Source organism: Megalops cyprinoides, chromosome 1 (assembly GCF_013368585.1).
Source record: "Megalops cyprinoides isolate fMegCyp1 chromosome 1, fMegCyp1.pri, whole genome shotgun sequence".
In the NCBI taxonomy this organism is placed as follows: domain Eukaryota; kingdom Metazoa; phylum Chordata; class Actinopteri; order Elopiformes; family Megalopidae; genus Megalops; species Megalops cyprinoides.
In genome coordinates, this window is record NC_050583.1 from 15866369 (window position 1) to 15884061 (window position 17693).

Sequence of the window (17693 nt, forward strand, 5' to 3'; positions counted from 1 at the left end):
AGTGAAAATGATGTCTATGAAGTTCTTGCAAAAAACATTTTAAGTTTAAAAAGAGTATTTTTTGGCTAATTTGAAAAATCTAAAATATAAGAGTTTTCATTTGTTTAACACTTTTTTTGGTCAGTGCATAATTCGTTTTGTGTTATTTCATAGTTTTGATATCTTTACTATTATTCTAACATGTGGAAAATAGTAAAAATAAAGAAAGAAAGGTCTGTCCAAACTTTTGACTGATACTGTGCATGTACTGTACACTCTCCACTTCTCAATAAGCCGTATAGCATTAACTTCCATTAACAACCTGATTACGCACTTGTTTTTTAGTGCTTACATCAGGAATTGACAGATAACCATTGCTAAATTGACTGTACACAAATATCTGAATTTGGTGGATATACAGTACCAGTCAAAAGTTTTTTTTTTCCCCAGAGAAGAAAAGCATAAAACACTTTCTTCTGTAGTTTTGCATCTAAATTGTATTTCATCATTTATTTGAACTTCTTTGTCCTTTTTATGCAGTTTTAATAACTTTAATGATATGGTGTTTATAAAGTTCATGAGGTAAAAAGAGGGACTGATATAAGCACTTTAAGTGACTTCTTGGGGAAAAAACCACCCTCATTGGAGGATTCAAATTATCACAAATGTAACTTCTTTTGTAACACTATCCATCCAATGGTTCTGCACATGCACTAATCTGTAAATTATTCAGTTTACTACTTAAAATAATCAAGCAAGGCCCACTGCAATGGCATACCTTTTACAACAGCAGTACCTTTACTCAGTTGTGCTTAATTGCATCGGTAGGACTCAATCAGATGTGCAGGCACACATGCCTGAAGGCTCAGAACAAAAATCTTCTCTGACAAGAAAAATGTCATCTTTTTGTGATATGTGTTGTCATTATTTAAGGAAGTACACAAGAATGTTTTACATCAGAGCATCAAAAGAAAAATATACCAGAAATACCTACACATAAAAATGTTTTCTTGCGTCTGTAGAAACAGATTACTGTTTCCCAAGAATATCCCATAGGACTAAAGGAAATCCTATCAGTCAAATCTGCTGTAATTTTTCCATGTGAAATCTGAAACCACCTTTGCAACACGTGCAGGGATCACAGTCTTTAGGAAATTGAAGGTGACCACATTGTCTTCTAATGAGATTTAATAATCAGATTGAAAGTGTTAATCTGCATGCTTTGCCATACTGAGCACACTTGTACTGCAAGTCTTCACATACTTCACTGCTGTGAACGCTGTAAGTAAACAAGCCAAAATACAAGCCCTGCTTGTGCTTAAAACCTTGAGAATATATTTGGAGAATCGTCATTGTAACTCAATTGTCCTTATTTTATATCTCAAAAATATAGGAATGTAAGAAAATTAATGGAAATGGTCATATAACATGGCTTTGAAGAGATCTCTGAGAAGCGGCCCATGCTACGCTAACATGAAACTATTGCATTAGCGCCAACAATTTTTTTACATTGAATGGATATAAAATATACGTTCTAAAATGAATGGAATGTGCAATGTGTCATGTATATTTTATCAAAATAATGTTGCACAATATTCTATCCTTTTAATTGTATTTAGGCCTAGATAAAAGCAAAAAGAGTACAATTTTCTGTCTCTCTGTGTCTTCCAGTACAATCCTATTGGTATGCACTATGAAAAACTTAAGCATGCATTCCCATTCTTTTATCTGTATGTATTTCATTATAAACAGTGGTTTAAGTAATTACATATTTGTTTATTGTTGGTAGGATTAGAGTCCTGTCATGAAAATGAGTGTGGGTTAACATCTTGCTCAAATGCTTACAGCAAATTTTTTTTTTTTTTTTTTTTGCAAATCCAGCTCATGGGGAGAGAAATGGAATTCAGGTGCCTCTGATTGCCTCAGGTTTCTCATCAGGCCCAGTATTCATATACTGAGCACAAACAGACACAGTTGTCTACTAGTTTTGTATGACACTGCCCTCGGACAGGTAGGATATAGTTCAAGTCACACTTTTTGCTGAACGCTACACTGCGTTAAAAAAAAAAAAGCACTTCTGCATTGACGGAGGACATACTGCTTTTCTAAACAAAACAATTGCGTAAAGCTCTTTTAAACAATAATATATGCAATGTGTTTTTGAGTTTGTGGCAGATTTTCAGATGTTTCTACTGTAAACGTAGTGAATAGGAAGAGTCCTGTGCCTCAGAAGACAAAGGACATTTATAGACATTTATAGTTTTTTATTACACTTCTTGCCATCTCCTCCACCTTAACACACCCCACTCCACCATTCCCCACAACAGTACAATACTATTTCCCTTATAAGGAAAGTACTATGTCCCAAAGGGAAAATCTGACTCAGATACATGGGAGGCCTTATCAATTTGTATGAGCCCTTTAGGGATATGGGTGTAATAGTGTTCAACCTGTGGTCAAACTCAAACATTTACTGAAGGATGGCAATGAAAAAGGTGGCTTATTCAGGAGATGTGATACTTAGGCAATGTGGACTTGATGGATGCAGCCTTTTACATAACCCTTTTGGTGTGGTGGCTATCTGTTTGAAATATCTGAAAATACATTTACCAAGGATGGCTGGGTTTTCTGTTTATTTAAAGATATTTCTGTGGGAGAGTAATCTCTGCATAACTTCCCTCTGCCTCTTGTGTAATAGGACACAATTACTGGCCTGTAACCCAGAAGTGTTTGTGATTAGTTCGAAATTACTCATTGTTTTATAACAGGTAGGGTTTTGTGTGGGTTTATGGAGCAAGGGGGTGGTAGAATCTACATGTGGTCCATTTGTACACCCTCTCCTTCGGGCTTGACATTCCTCTGTTAATCACTTTCTAATTTATGCAGGAAAAATCCAGACCTCGCCGAAAAGTTTGTCAACCGTGGAAATTTTTTGGCAAGGCCCTCGAATCCATCCCTTGAACGGGTCTCATGAATGAACAGAGGGGTAGAGGGGAGGGGGAGGGGGGCAATGAGGGCACGCTGGACACGTGGTGGACTGACACATACACAAAGGGCCCATGACTGGAGTAAGGCCAACGGGAGATGAACCAGAGATATACTTGTGCTGAATGCAAAGATGCAGACAGATCTGGTCATGTGGACAAGGGAGAGCTGGATGCACAGCCAGGACAGAGGAGAGACGGCAGTGTATGGTAGTGGTAAGGAGCAGGACTTCTAACCAAAAGGTTGCTAGTTTGATTTCCCGCTGAGTCAGTGCTGTCATACCCATGGGCAAGGTACTTAGCATGGGTAACATGTAAAAAAAAAAAACTGTAGCCTGTGTAAGTCGCCCTGGAAAAGAGCGTCTGCTAAATACCAATAACATAATGTATCATGAGCATATAATGAGATGCAGAGGGAGTACTGAACTACAACCGAAGGAGGGAAGGAGGGAGGGAAAGGACCACAGTGACCTGACAGAGCTGAAAGCTCAGCCATTGTTCTGTCAGCTGGCAGATATATGTCATACTTGCCTTGAGCTGCTCTGAGAGAGGTAAGCTCATTAAAGTTTGCCCCGAATCAGCAAGAAACATTGCAGGTTGCACAGCATGGATGAGGAGAGCCTCTTATGTCCGGCGGTGGGGAGGCGAGCTCTTACTGCTACAGAAAACAGTAAGATCTGCATAGTAGCCCCTCTGGATAGGTTCACGGGGCTTCTTTTTGCAAGGTGAAAGGTGCAGTTTTGTCGGCATCCAGGGGGATCCCGTACGCTCACTGTGTGTGCAGCATAAACGCCCTCTAAATAGAGATGTCATTTGTTTGCACACTACCTTCAAAACCCACGCAGCATCATTAATCAGCGGGGTTTGTCACACATGGAGGAGTACACAATGTGTTATTGATGGGATGATGTTTCTTCCTCTTGTTCACACGGAATTACTGAATGGAATATGCAACACCCCTAGGCCTTCTTAGAGATTCAGATTGTTGTGTAGCCAGGTCATATTACAAATGATCTTTGCCAGCGAGATCAAATATTATGATCATGTCAGGGCAAGTAGTCAGCTGGTTTGTGTCAGAATACTGCTGTAAAGACTTGCCCTGAGGGCTCGCCATGGACCCATGTCTGTACTGAACCTAACTACCATAGACCTCGCGCTTCAGAAGCAGGCTAAGACAACACACAGGCCTTGAGTGAATTTTGCAAGGCGGCTTGATTGGTCAAAACTTCCTTTTTAGATCCATGTTGCTGTATATTTTTATGCTGTAATGTCTTACTTGTAATATAATGTCATGTAACTGTTTTAATGTTCCCTGCTGTCCTCTTGGCCAGGTCACCCTTGCAAAAGAGATTTTATATCTCAGCGGGTTTTTATCCTGGTTAAATAAAGGTTAAATAAATTTTAAAAATAAAATAAAAATGCAGATCACGAGAAATCAGTTTCTAGACATTGAAGTGTTCTGAATCTTGTTTATACAAGCTAAATTAAGATATTGTGTCTATGTAAATTAATAATAGCTTTTTTTTCAAATGGCTTTAAAATATTAAAAATTACTTAAGTACTCCATGAAGTATCTTGGATGAATTTATCAAGACTTCTGTTGGAGATGTTGGCAGACTCACCATGTGGATATTGCTTTGGGAGTTGAAAGGTTGTTAGGAAGGGGGATTAGTTCACTAATTCTTGTAAATTTCATAATTCTCTTTGCTCTCACCATTGCAGATTCATTTATTGAGGAGGTCAGAGGAGATTTAATTTTAGCAGGTGCAGAAGGCAGCAAACACTTTTCCACATTAAAGGTCAATGGAACCAAACAAGAACTTCCTCACCATGGCAACAGAGGCCATTACCAGTCCTCGGGAGGACTTGGGCAGCAGGCTGTGGATGGATAGGGACTCAGATGAGAACAGGGATGTCCCCAGAGCAGAACGGGAGGACACTTACCTTGATGTACCACAGTCTGATTGTCCAGTTGAGGAGCCTCAGCAGTTGATCAGTGTGGGGAACCATAATGATTCAGATGGAGTAATTGAGGTTTTTCAAATTCCCCCACCCTGCACCGATCCAACCCGGGCTGTAGAGAGTGGTGTCAATCACAGCAGCAGACAGGGCCCTGAAGTGGAAGCCAGTACAACATGTGTAACTTATATCTCTTTTGCTCAAGAGGACACGGATCCATCTGAGGGTCAAGAGTGGCCACCCGCCCCGCTCCTGGATGCTGGTTTGGAAATGGAGAAAGAGGAGAGAATGTCAGTTCATTCCAAGGAGGGAAGCATTAAGGATGTGAAAGTGCTCGGTGAGGAAGGTGAACCTCCACAATCAGCACATGAGAGCATGGGGGGTAGATCAGAGCAGACACGTTTAAAGTCTCGACTTTACAGTTGGAGTGCTGCAGATGTCCACAAAATTACATCCAACCCAGCACATGGACGCAGGCTTAGAAAAGTACTCTCCCTGGATCTTGCAAATGCTCCTAACAAAGGAGAGTCAGCAGGACAGTCAGAGGCCACACCTGGGATGCATGATACGAGGGGAGGTAGTGAGAACCAAAGGGTGGACTGCAAGCCCCTTGACTTCAGCACAGCCCGGAAGCAGTGGGTCAGACTCGACAGCACCAGCAGCAGACCGCCTAAACCCTCATTTTCCCGGAGGTTGTCCGATGGCCAGATCTTAGACCCCTCTCCAACGGCGACCTCCCAGCCCTCTCAGCAGCAACAGGAGGAGGGCACTCCACAACATGCCAAAATCGCACAAGAGAGACAGCAGGGGGAGCTGCTGCTGCATCGCCTGTGTCTCTTACAACAGAGGCAAGAAGTGCAACAGGTGTTCGACAGATCTCCACCCTTAGCTACGGTTGCCCTGGAGCCTACCAATGAAGGGGCAGAGTGCTGTGGCTCCAGTTCTGTTGTAAAGGAGCGGGCAGGGCGGGGGAGCGAGGGAGAGGGGGAGGAGGGAGCAGGAGGACAAATGAGTGGAGAGGGAGAGCAGAGCGTAGCTGGGCTCCACACGGGCGAGGAAGGGCAAGAGGAACAGAGGGAGAGAAGTGCAGAGGACGAGCAAAGAGTAAACACAGAGGTAAAGGAAAGCGAGAAAGCTAAATCAGGTCCTCCAGCCCAGCTGAAAGACAGCAGAGTGGCTAGGATGGAGGTGGAGAACGGCGAGGATAACCAGAGTGACAGCGGGGTGTCTGCTGACTTCTCTCCCGGCAGCACAGTGGAGCTCCACTCTGCCCCCCTCACCTCAGAGGAACACAGCAGGCCCCCCTCGCCTCCGAACGAGACACCCATTGAGAGGGAGATCCGCCGTGCCATGGAGAGAGAGCAGAGCCTGCGGATGTCCCGCGGGCTTTCCAAAACGGAGGAGTTTGTGGAGATCCCTTTGCGGAAGCCCATCCTCTCCCAGGCCCTACCCTCCAAATCGAGCAACGGTGCAGGCAAAGACAGGCAGTTTGCTGGAAAGAAGATGCAGAGGGAGATCAACGCAGAGACCGAGAGGGAGCAGGTTCTGGTCCAGCTGGGTAAAGTGCCAGGCGTCTACGACAAGGGCACTGTGCGGCAACTGCGAGAGAAAAAGCAGCTGTTTGAAGCCTTTCAGGAGATCAAAGAGACACCCAGGACTTCAGCCTCACAGTCCAAGAGGGCCTCCTCTTCTGCCAGTGACATCTCTGCTCTGGGAGTCCAGGGGGATGGATCCACCTCTACTTCTATCCTGGAACGTACAAGTAGCATGGAGCTGCTTGGCCAGAACCAGAACCAGGCCTGCTCCCACGTCCCTGCAGCCCCCCGTGGCCCCACACTCTCTGAGGGAACTACCAGCCAGGTCATCATTTTGGAGAACAACCTTGTCCTCTGTGCCCCTCTGCCCAACCCAGACAGGCCACTGCGTACCTGCCACAGCACAGGGTCCCTGTCCGAGGGGCACAGGGTAACGGTGGTGGACTCAGGGACTATGTTGCCCTCCTTGGATCCCGGAGTAGAGGACAGGAGCAACACTGGAGAGGATGAAGGAAGGCAAGAAGAAGAAGAGTCTCTTGTGCCCAAGGAGAACCCCTTCTTCAAGCTGCGCTCCTCCATGTCTTTGAAGCCACAGGTGGAACAGGATATCCGGGAGGCCCGGGAGAGGGAGAGAGAGCTGCAGAGACAGAGGAACAGTCTTTACGGGGTGACAGGCGCTGGAGGGGGGCAGCCGCCCAGCACAGAGATACGCAGCCCTACCCCTCCCCACAATGGTCTTTTGAGTCCAGAACCACACTTGCGGGCCTCCTCATCAACACCATCAGGTCAGTGCTGGGTGTGTGTGTGTATGTGTGTGTGTGTGTGTGTGTGTGTGTGTGTGTGTGTGTGCGCAAAGTGGGGTCCTTTTGTTACATTTCAATTTACTATTTTTCAATAATGATAACATAAAAAATCAATTTCAATTAATTTCAATAAAAGGTAGTCAGCATTCTTTGTCCTCTACTACCGTGTATATTGGAGGTACACTGCAATCTTCTGTAGAGCTCTGAAAAGAATCCTGAGATCTCCCAGATCCCAGTTAGAACAATAATACTCTCTGTCCATCGAAGACCTTTGTCCATTGACCTGCCTAGTCCATTACTGATGATACAATTTCAGAATGTAACATGTATTTGCTACATAATTATTTGTAGGTATTTCCCCACACTTTCGTACTCAGAAAAAGAGCAATTCACACATCCAAATCCTGAAGGAGCTACCTCAGGATTTGGGTGTTTGAATTGGAGCCTTGTTGTGAATGAAGGAGCTACTTTTTTGACATTCTTAATCAATTTATATCACAGCATCAACAGGTGACTGTTAGTATAAGAAATGTATGTATCACAAGTCCACTGACAACTGCAAGCCAGTATGCTGCAGGTCACAGCCTCTCATTGAATGTTTACATATACAATATCTCTGTTGCTATAACATTGAATAGTTAGTATGCCTTAATTACAGGCCTTATGACTTCACAGTGACATTACATTACATTCATATAGCAGGCACTTTTACCCAGAGCGATTTCCAGCACAACAGAACAGAAGTGTATCTATTCAAGTTGAATAAGCAACAGTGTCAGACCAGGCTAACACTCCCCATAGCAGCATATTGGCCAATCCCTGTATATTTGAATTGATATGGAATAAGAGACATTCAGATGTTTCATTCAAACCCAGATTAGGAATGCTAGCCAAGCTTGATTTGCAAAGTAAATTAACCTGGGTGTGTGTGTGCTCATGTGTGAAAGGACAGTCAGGTCAACATGTCACCTGGCTGTAGATTAAACCTCTTACACCATTACTATCCATCAGCCAGTATTTTTCGTACCGGTTACTGTGGCCTCAGCCTGTAATTGCGTCAGAGGCTGTAACTTTGTGCTCCTCTATTAGCAGCCCACACAGCAGCAGGAACGACACTAATCTAACACTGAGGCGATCTCTGGGGCACAGAGCGCGAGGCTGTCTCTGCTTACACAGTATTCCCACTCTTCCCATTTAGAGAGGAGCAGAGTCAGAGTAGCCATCTGCTTTTAATGTGAGTAGGATGTTTTTTTGGCAAGCGGAAGCGCAGCCGAGCCAGAAGGGACAGGTCGTTTGCGCCTGCAAACAGGCCTCCTGTTTTCCGCCGCAGTGCTGGTCCAGCATCTGACGCGAAACTTAGCGGGAGGTTTCTGGGACTGGAGCCCCCAAGGTGCTTGTTTCCAGTAGCCCAGATCCTGTGTTGCTGCCAGGATATTCCACTCCTCAGCACACCTTAATTACAGTGTCTGAGAGGGGACTTAGTTAGTGAGAGTGTCAGCAAGGATGGACACAGGACCCCAACTCAAAAGCGGCCTGGTTCAGCTCAGGCTTGTACATGAGGCATGCCCTCCTTCAGAATGTGCTAAGCAGTTCTGTTTCCATGTCTGGATGGTTAATGTGATCCCATAATTGCTATCATGTAATTATGGTAGCACGAAACAGCCAGGCAAACAACTGCACCCTCCTGAATAGGCAAAAGCACTCGTAACAGATTTCACACACAAAATGCCTTTCAGCGTTTGTGGTTTGAACAAGTGCTCTTTTTTTGGGCAGCACACACAAAAGTGAGACCTGTCTCAAGGTCTTCTCTTACCTGTGCTCAGGTGAGCGGGAAGGAATCAGTGTTGCGTTGCTTGTGGGCCCCATTGTCCAGGATGGCATTCACACGGTCCTGAAACACTATCCTCCCGAAACTGCCGTGAAGTTTTCACGCCTGGTTCCCCATGTGTTTGTGCCCGGCGCTGATCCGCGCTAAGCCCCAAACATGCCATCCCTGTCCTGCTCTCCCCACACCTGTGCAGTAACACTCAGGCGAGAGGTGCCTGCAAAGCCAGGCAGAGAACAGAGACTGCTCATTTTGTAAGTACTTAATTAGAATGGTGGAAGGACATGCAAACTGGAAATTTCTGTTAATAGACACATTACTCTAAGGGAGGTAGGAGACTTTAACAGGGATAGTCTCACCTCTCCTTGATGGAAAGTGTGCCGTCTCCTACTGTGCCCCCCCCACAACACTCTGAATATGCGCTGGTGATCAGTTCTGAACTGGGACTACCCCAGTGTTCATTTCTGTCTCGGTGTTTTGGTAGCTGAGATGATTATCACTGATCTGGCACCACCTCAGTGTTTATGTAGGGAAACCTGGCAGGTGCCAGTCTGGCTGTGTCTGTATAGGGGCCTTCTGTACAGTGCATTCTCCCCGGGGTTCTGTTACACGGAGGAGCTGCCAGGAGAAGATCACAAAACTGCTCCACGATAATTAAAACTTCCTGTCTGTCCTCTCCTTGCGCAAGTTCTACAGTTCCCCCTCACTCTCTCTGTCACTCATTTTTAATTTCCTTCTTCCGAGAACACTGTTAGAACATCGTTTTCTCTGTGCCCTTCCCTGCCCTCTAGTCCTGACACGGTACAGTCTGGCTCAACTAGCCCTGAAGTTCTCAGTGACTCAGTGAATGACGATGGAGATGGAGTGTTTGTGAAAATGTTCTGTATGTGTGTATGTGTGTGTGCGCGTGTGTGGATATCTTTTACAACAGCAAATAGGGTATAAAGACACACATCCCCCCCCCGCTAAAATTGCCTGTACCCTTTACCCTATATATGTAAAGTTTCCTCAGTTGACAGGAACTATTTTACATCAATTTTCATATTTATTTTATTTTGATATTTATTTTGATATTTATTTCTAATAATTACAATATTCTGATGTTTAGTACAGACCAGTGTGCACTATTCAACTACCGTTAAGGTGATTCTTGTTGTAGTGGGTGTCCTAAATGCTGCTACAGAACAGAACACACACCCAATTTAGTGTTGTGACATCAGGCGACCTCAGCCACACCTACTGTGCTCAGCAGAATACCAAACACAAACAACTCCCCATGTCAGGCTCAGAGACATTTCAGCTGCTGAGGCACTTCAAAGACAGGAGAGAGCAGTGCTGAAGGGGGGTGTTTCTTAAGGTCCAAGCCTGGGTTTGTCAAGCTCTGTACCAAACCCAAAATGCAAACTCATCACATCGGAATGTGGCATTAGCCACCTGAGAGACGTGAGAATGAGAGAGAGTGGCACTTTACTAGGGCGTTTGCCCTGACACAGCAGGATTAGGGTAAAGCATCTCAGAGATGTTGTTTGCTTTTATTTCTCTGTGTCATATGCACAGAGCCCAGGGTGTCCCATAATAGACTTAGAGATAACTCTGGACCTTATAAAGCAGCATATGAAGCTCTGTCAATGGGTGGGGTAGAGAAAGGAATCTCAAACCTTGCCATCCAGCTGAGTGCATATCCAGAGAGAAGGTGGTAAAACCACTCACAACACTGTAACTCCTCTGCACCTGAGGCCTGCCTTCACGTCTTATTCCCAGTCTGAACTTCAATACTGAAGTGTCGGAGGCTGTTAGAGGAATGCCAGGTTGTTAGTAGCTGGACAGAATGCAGTCCTTTGGGCACTCATTAACACCCTGTGTAGATGGTGTATGAGGGAACACAATGGCAGGTCGTCTATTAGGATGAATGTGTGTTAGAACTGAAGTTCTCCCCAGGTCGGTTCCACCAAGTCCAGGGATTTAATAGGTGTCATTAGCTGGCAAGTCTGTACTAAGAACACAGTAATAACTGCTGGTGACACAGCAAATGTGTATTCCTCTATGTTCATATGTATCTGACCTCAATGCATTTGTCTTTAGAGTTTAGGTTAGGCCATTGAGTCCTGCATTAAGTACCATAAGAAGATTTAGCTCAGCATGAGGGATATGTGTTTAGTCAGGAGATCAAACACACATCCTATTATCCAATCGAATACTGTCCTAGCAACTTGCTGAGTGTGTTTCTTTGAGTGTGGGCATGTATGGTTTTCATTCCAACTTCAGGTTCTGTAGACTGGTTAGCATGGTGTGCCACAGTCTTTGTCCCAGGGGCGCATTGTGTTCTACTCAAAGTCTTCATTGGTTAGCTGTTTACTGAATATTGATCTCTGTTCAACATTACTTGACAGGTATCTTATGTACTGTTCTTTGTAAATGACACGTGTAATGGGAATGGTGTTTGTAGAATAAGAAAGACTTAATAATGTAATATTTCTCTAAATTGTTTCTGCTCACCTGGGCCCCTTAAAGAAATTAATAATGAGAAATGATTCAAGCTTATTTAAGTAAGATTACATTTGATGTGAAAAATTAAGCTTAAGACAGTTCTCTCTGTATTTTAAGGGTTCGTCATTCACAAGGCTATGGTGAATAAACCATTTACTTTCTTTCACATATGTGTTGTTGGAGACTAACTGCCAAGACATATTAAGTAGTGTTCATTGACAATCCCAATGCAATGAAATGTAATTGCTTGTCCTCTAATGTCCTCTAAGCATGTCCCCAGCACCAAGGATGACAAGCATTGTGTTAATACCTTATTCTATAGATCAGCTAACTGCTGCTGACAGTTTCTAGCACCTCCAAGAACGTGTTGGGCCCTTCAACACTGATGCTTCTGAGCTTAACAGCTAAAACCTATATGTTGTCCAATGCTGAGACATTACACTCCAGACAGCCATGTGACAGAGAATTGGTATATGTTGGCCAATGACGGAGCACAGACTGAAACACATGTGAATCCACTGAAACCACAGCATGGTATAACATACTGACCAAATGGCCAGCTCAGCCATAATCAAACAGCACCTTCTGTCCAACAGAGCTGTCCACTGTATCATGTCTATTCATGTCTATATCATTCCTGTCCATATCATCCCGTTATATGTCTGTAACAAGCGAGTCTTGCCCGCCCTGTTGTGGTTCTGTACATTAGGAAACTGAAGTCACGGTGGGCAGAAGACAGGTTAGGATTCCCATGCCTTTTACAAGTGTCTGTTTGAGTTACAAACCTTCTGAAAAACAGTGATTCCTTACGAGGTGGCCTATGTGTCTGACATAAATATTTTTTGGATTTCTTTTTTTTTTTTTTATTCTCCCCTCTTTCCCTTGTTCCTTGGCTACAGCTCGGCAGTCGCTGCGGAAACTGGACTTTACCTGGCCGCCACCGCAGAACGACGCGGAGGCGGCGGAGCAGACCGAGGTAAAGCTGACATGCTGCCATTATCAGACTGAGGAGTTTGGAATGACTGAATGACTGACTGACTGACAAAGAAATAAACTGTGCCCTGTATTATTGCCTGCAACCGCACTCCCTGCTATTTCCATGTCCTCCTCTTGTCTGGTATACTGTCTCATAGTCCAATGTGCTGTGTTTCCAGTTCAGGAATGTTCATCTACTCTTATCATTACATTTACAACTGTAATGAACCTCCCTCAGCAAATATAGCCACAGACTAATAAAAGGGTTTAGTGTTTGAAATTAAAATCCAGACACAGTATGCACATTCATCACTGCCGAGTTCACCTAGGATATGGGTTTATGAAATATCAGAAACACTACTTAAATTCGCATTGGCAACCTCTGTTTACAATTGTGACACAATATGGCTGCAATAGTGGTGTACTGAGCTTAAATGAGCCAACACAACAACATTTCCTTAGTTGCACTGACGTGTAAATGATTAGTGCTGAATTAGGCAGCAAAGACAAGCCCTGAAGTACAGACAAAATGGACATATTTAATATCAGTCTGTAATTAGCTGAGATAATTAGAGCAGGTTCAGGTACATGTGGCATATCATTCACCTGTAATTATAATCTAGGTGCAATTAATTTGATCTGAAGAGGAGATTCTGACAGTGACCTTGGAGTGTTAAGTTATTCAGCTCCCTGTGTAAGCTTGATCTCTGTGTTCTGGTTGACTTCTTCAGGCCCCCATTCATCCCAGGGCCCCCCGGCAGAAGAATCCACTCTTGCAGCGCTGGGAGTCCGGCATGGTGAACGGACACCATGAAGAGCAGGACTGAGCTCAGCATTGCCCTTCAGACCGCCACAATGAACTGCACCCCACCTCCCCAACGTCCCCTGACTCAGAATCAAGAGTCCCCCCTCCCACCCTCTAGGGATCTAGAACAGCGGGCCCAGGATGGCAGAACTGTGGAATGTTGGAAGTTTCAGAACAAAAGAACTTTGGGTAGATGTTCTGGACACGTCAGCAGAAGGGTGGCTGATGAATTCATCCATTCATGCTTCTCATTTGTTGCATGCCGCCACAGGGTGTGTGAATCCTGGGCATGGCTTGTCAGGGCTTTCAGAGGGACTTTATTTGACTGCAGTCTTGGCACCCTGCTCTGATCTCTCAGCCCAACCCTTACAGTGTGCATTGCATTCTCTATTTGCTTTACCAGCCTTGTAGCACTATTTGCCATCTATGATTTTATATATGTATATATAGTATATTTTATGAGTAGACCTAAATATGAATGAATGAATCAGAGAGGAAAAGCCTCTCTATTCTGTTTATAGTGATATGATGTATCAGTATTTTTAGACTCATTTAGACAATTATAGTTTCAAGATTCATGCTGTCATTGTGATCCAGTTTTATTTAAATCTGAAAACTTTGTCTTTACAGTCATTGTCCTTAGGATAATCATGCTGAATATTGCCTTTTTTGACAGTCGAACAAATAATTTCACTTGTATAGCCTGACATAAATATCTCAAGGCAAAATTTCTCCGCTTTCATGACCTTACAAGTCCTGTGTAAAACAAAAACAGGAATAAATAAATCAGATGTCAGTGCTACTGCATTTGAGGTCTCATGTCATTTTTATTAGCACATAAACCCTCTGTGGTGGTGAGAGAGAGGGTTGTTTTACTGGGGTGGTGAGTCCGCTGAAACCATGCCCACATACCACACTCAACCATATTTCCTTGTCTCTTTGTCAATGCGTCCATCACAGACAAACACAACCAAATATGGTAAAGCTCAGCCCCTTGAGGGCGGTGCTTCTATTGTTATGTTTACACCTCATAAATTACATTAACTGTGTGACACAATGAGACTCTTCTGTTGTGATGCTTGGCATAATTACATCACAAAAAAGTTTCTGTTTGGAGAATGTGGAAGAGTCTGTGACTGATGATAGGGCTGATAACCTTTGAGAGTCTTCACTGGTTCTGTGCACATCTATACATACCTGTCCAAGTGCCTCAGTTCAGCTGAAACTGAGGTTACGGGTCCTCTGGCCATTCCCTGCAGGCCCTAAATGGTCAAAACAGCCCCCAGTTTCAAACAGTAACAGCAAAACACAGCCCTTAAATGCAACACTGTACTTGATGCCCTCAAAGCCTTACCAACAGTAGCTTACAGGGACCTGAGCAAAGAAATCAAAGAGACAAGTATCCCTCTTTCTGTCTTGCATGCTCTCTCACTCGTATGTAAACACAGGATCAGAGGAGCCTCAGTCCAGCGAGACTGGCTCCGTGTGCTTACGCAACAATCCTTTGTAAGGAGGCCCAAACAATGGGGGAGCGGAGGGGGGTGGAGGGGGCGGCTGGTGTAACGTAACCTGGCAGGGACAAATTGGTATTGTGAGCCCGTTTCGCGGCAGGGAAGAAAGTGGATGCACATTATTCTGTTTCTGATGCATTTCCAAGAAACCGATGAGTAAAATAGCAGGGTTTTCCGCGTGTTATAGTTTAAGTAGTGTTATTAAGGCATACGTTCGTCACTCAGTTGAAATTACGGGATATACCTCATTTAAGTAAACTGAGATGCATGTCTCTGACTCACTTGTGCTACAGAGCTTCTTTAGTATCTTTACAGGTTATAATGACCTTTGTTCTGCTGCCTATTCTTGCCAATATCACGCAATGTCACCAGCAGGCATGAGTAATCACGAGACAATGTTTGTGTTAGTGACTAACCCTTGTTTTGTGTAATGTAATATGCGTGCATTTGGAGATATATTGTCATTCACTATGGCCTGGATTCTGGGTGTGTGTTGATGAATGTGAATGTTCAGAATGAGAAAGCGAGAGCCTCTTTATGGTGACGCAGACTGACAGACAGACTTTTGCTGACGACATCCGTAAAACCGTTTTACCCGATTTACTCACCCGTCTCCTTGTTACGGTGATCAGAGATTAGCCTTTAAAGTGATGGGAAAGGACAGAACATCAATCTCAGCGTCAGCTCTGACTTTGCGATATTCACGCGTGTAACTGACTAGACTGCTGACAGAGATCGGATGGCTGACAAGGCAACCTGGAGCAGCGCCTGATCGAACTGACATGGGGGGGGGCTCACTGTCTGCAGTGCTGATCTTTCCACAGGGCTGTCTCCCCGACTGCTGCACTTATCAATGGGAGAGCAGAAACACGCCCAGGGCAGCGTTCTGCCTCCCGACGCCTTCCTCCGAAACCCCTTTCAACCTCGCCATTGTTATGTCCTCCAGCAACTGTCTGCAAAGCGCCCCGCGGTTTGCAACGAGACGTGTCACTGTCTTCCTCCCAGTCATTTTGGATCATTTACCGCTTGTTGGAGGGCCCTGTGTTTGTGTTGGAGAGAGCTTTGAGAATTACACAGCGCTGGGGCTGTCTGCACGGGGGAACAAATCAAGGATCACAACAGATGCCTCCTTCATTGCTTTACATCCCTAATGCTATAAATGGAAAACAGCATTAAATATAAGGGCACAAAAGGCACATTGTTTTACGTTTGAATGGTAGGAGTTGGAGCCAAATTAGTCCAATATACTTTAGTTGTATTCAAATGTGATCAGTTATCTCCCTCCGGTCCCGCTGAAGTTATCAGTGCTCAATCAGCGTTATCAGCGTTCAATCTCATAGATTGAATCCCCTATCATTGTGCCACCTCTGACTCACAGAGTTTAGTTACGTCATTGTGGATGGGACCGTCCTGTAGGTGAGGTGGCAGCTGCACTACCATCCCATAAGATCAATATGACCAGAACACCCCACACCTTCCTATGAGTGACACACCAGAGACTTCACACATGACATCACACAGCCGCACACAGCAGTGTGTTATCTCTTGCTCTCTCTCACCCGCTCACTCACACATGCACACACACATTCTTGGCTCATGCTGCATGGATACTACACTAGGCCACTATCAGGCACTACTGTGTTTATGGTGATTATCTTTTGCACTTGGTGCTGGTTTCATATCATCCATGGAGAGGTACCTAGATAAAATGTGGTATCGTTCACTATATAAAATTGAATTTTAAAAGACATTTTCAAATATGTTCAACCATCATGAGTAATTCTTTTTGTGTTAATACTATGTAAGTAACTTTTTGTTTCTTTATATTACTGGCATTTAGCAGAATATCCAGAGCAACCTACGTAAGTTACAGTTTTTTTTACATGTTACCTATTTATAAAGCTGGGTATTTACTGACACAATTGTTGGTTCAGTACCTTGACCAACGTTACAACGGCAGTGCCCCAGCCGGGAATCAAACTGGCAACCTTTCAGTTACGACTCCTGCTCCTTACCACTATGCTACATTTCAGTTTTGTTTAGTGGTGAGCTCAGTAGAAGTGAAGAAATATAGCTACATGTGAAGCAGCGGTAGCTGATGAGCTTCAAATAAGGGTGGCAGAGAACTTCAACTGTAATCACCCTGAACCTGTTTTTGATTGTTGTGTATAATTATCAAGTATGTTACACTGAAAGAAGTCTATAGAGCCTATGACGCAGTAGTTCTCTTGCCAGACACTGCATAGTTACATTGTTGATCTTAGTTTCCCCAAATAAAAATACACCCCCTTGCCTTATCTTCCTCTCATCTATGCACTCTCAGTTTCGTGACAGTAAGGCCATGTTGGAAAAAGGAGTCAACAAAAATGACGCTCCACCTTTCCCTGATCATGACATAGTCCGTAATTATACTGCAAAACAAACATAACATTTGAATAGATTTACACACCCAAAATACCTCTCTGGTTACCTCATTGAGGGACTCGTGAGTTTAGAATCCAAACGCACTATCATCCCTGCTTTATCTCAGCTGTTTCAGTGCCACACTGTAATGTAAGCGTGTATCAAAGAATATAAGAAAAGTTGCCTTGAATGTCTATAGAAACAATGTGTTTGAATGTGCAGTGTGCCTTATGGTGTGGCCCAGGACATGGCTGCGAGAAACCATATCCTTTTATGGCGACGATGCCATGTGCTATCAGCTCTGACACAACGAGTCCGTCACTGTTCCCATCAGAGCTGCAGGATGTCTGTGTCTTTACCCAAGGCGGCGTTCTGGAAAGCTCGTATGATCATAAAAGCCCAGAACGCACACAGAGTCCCATTATAC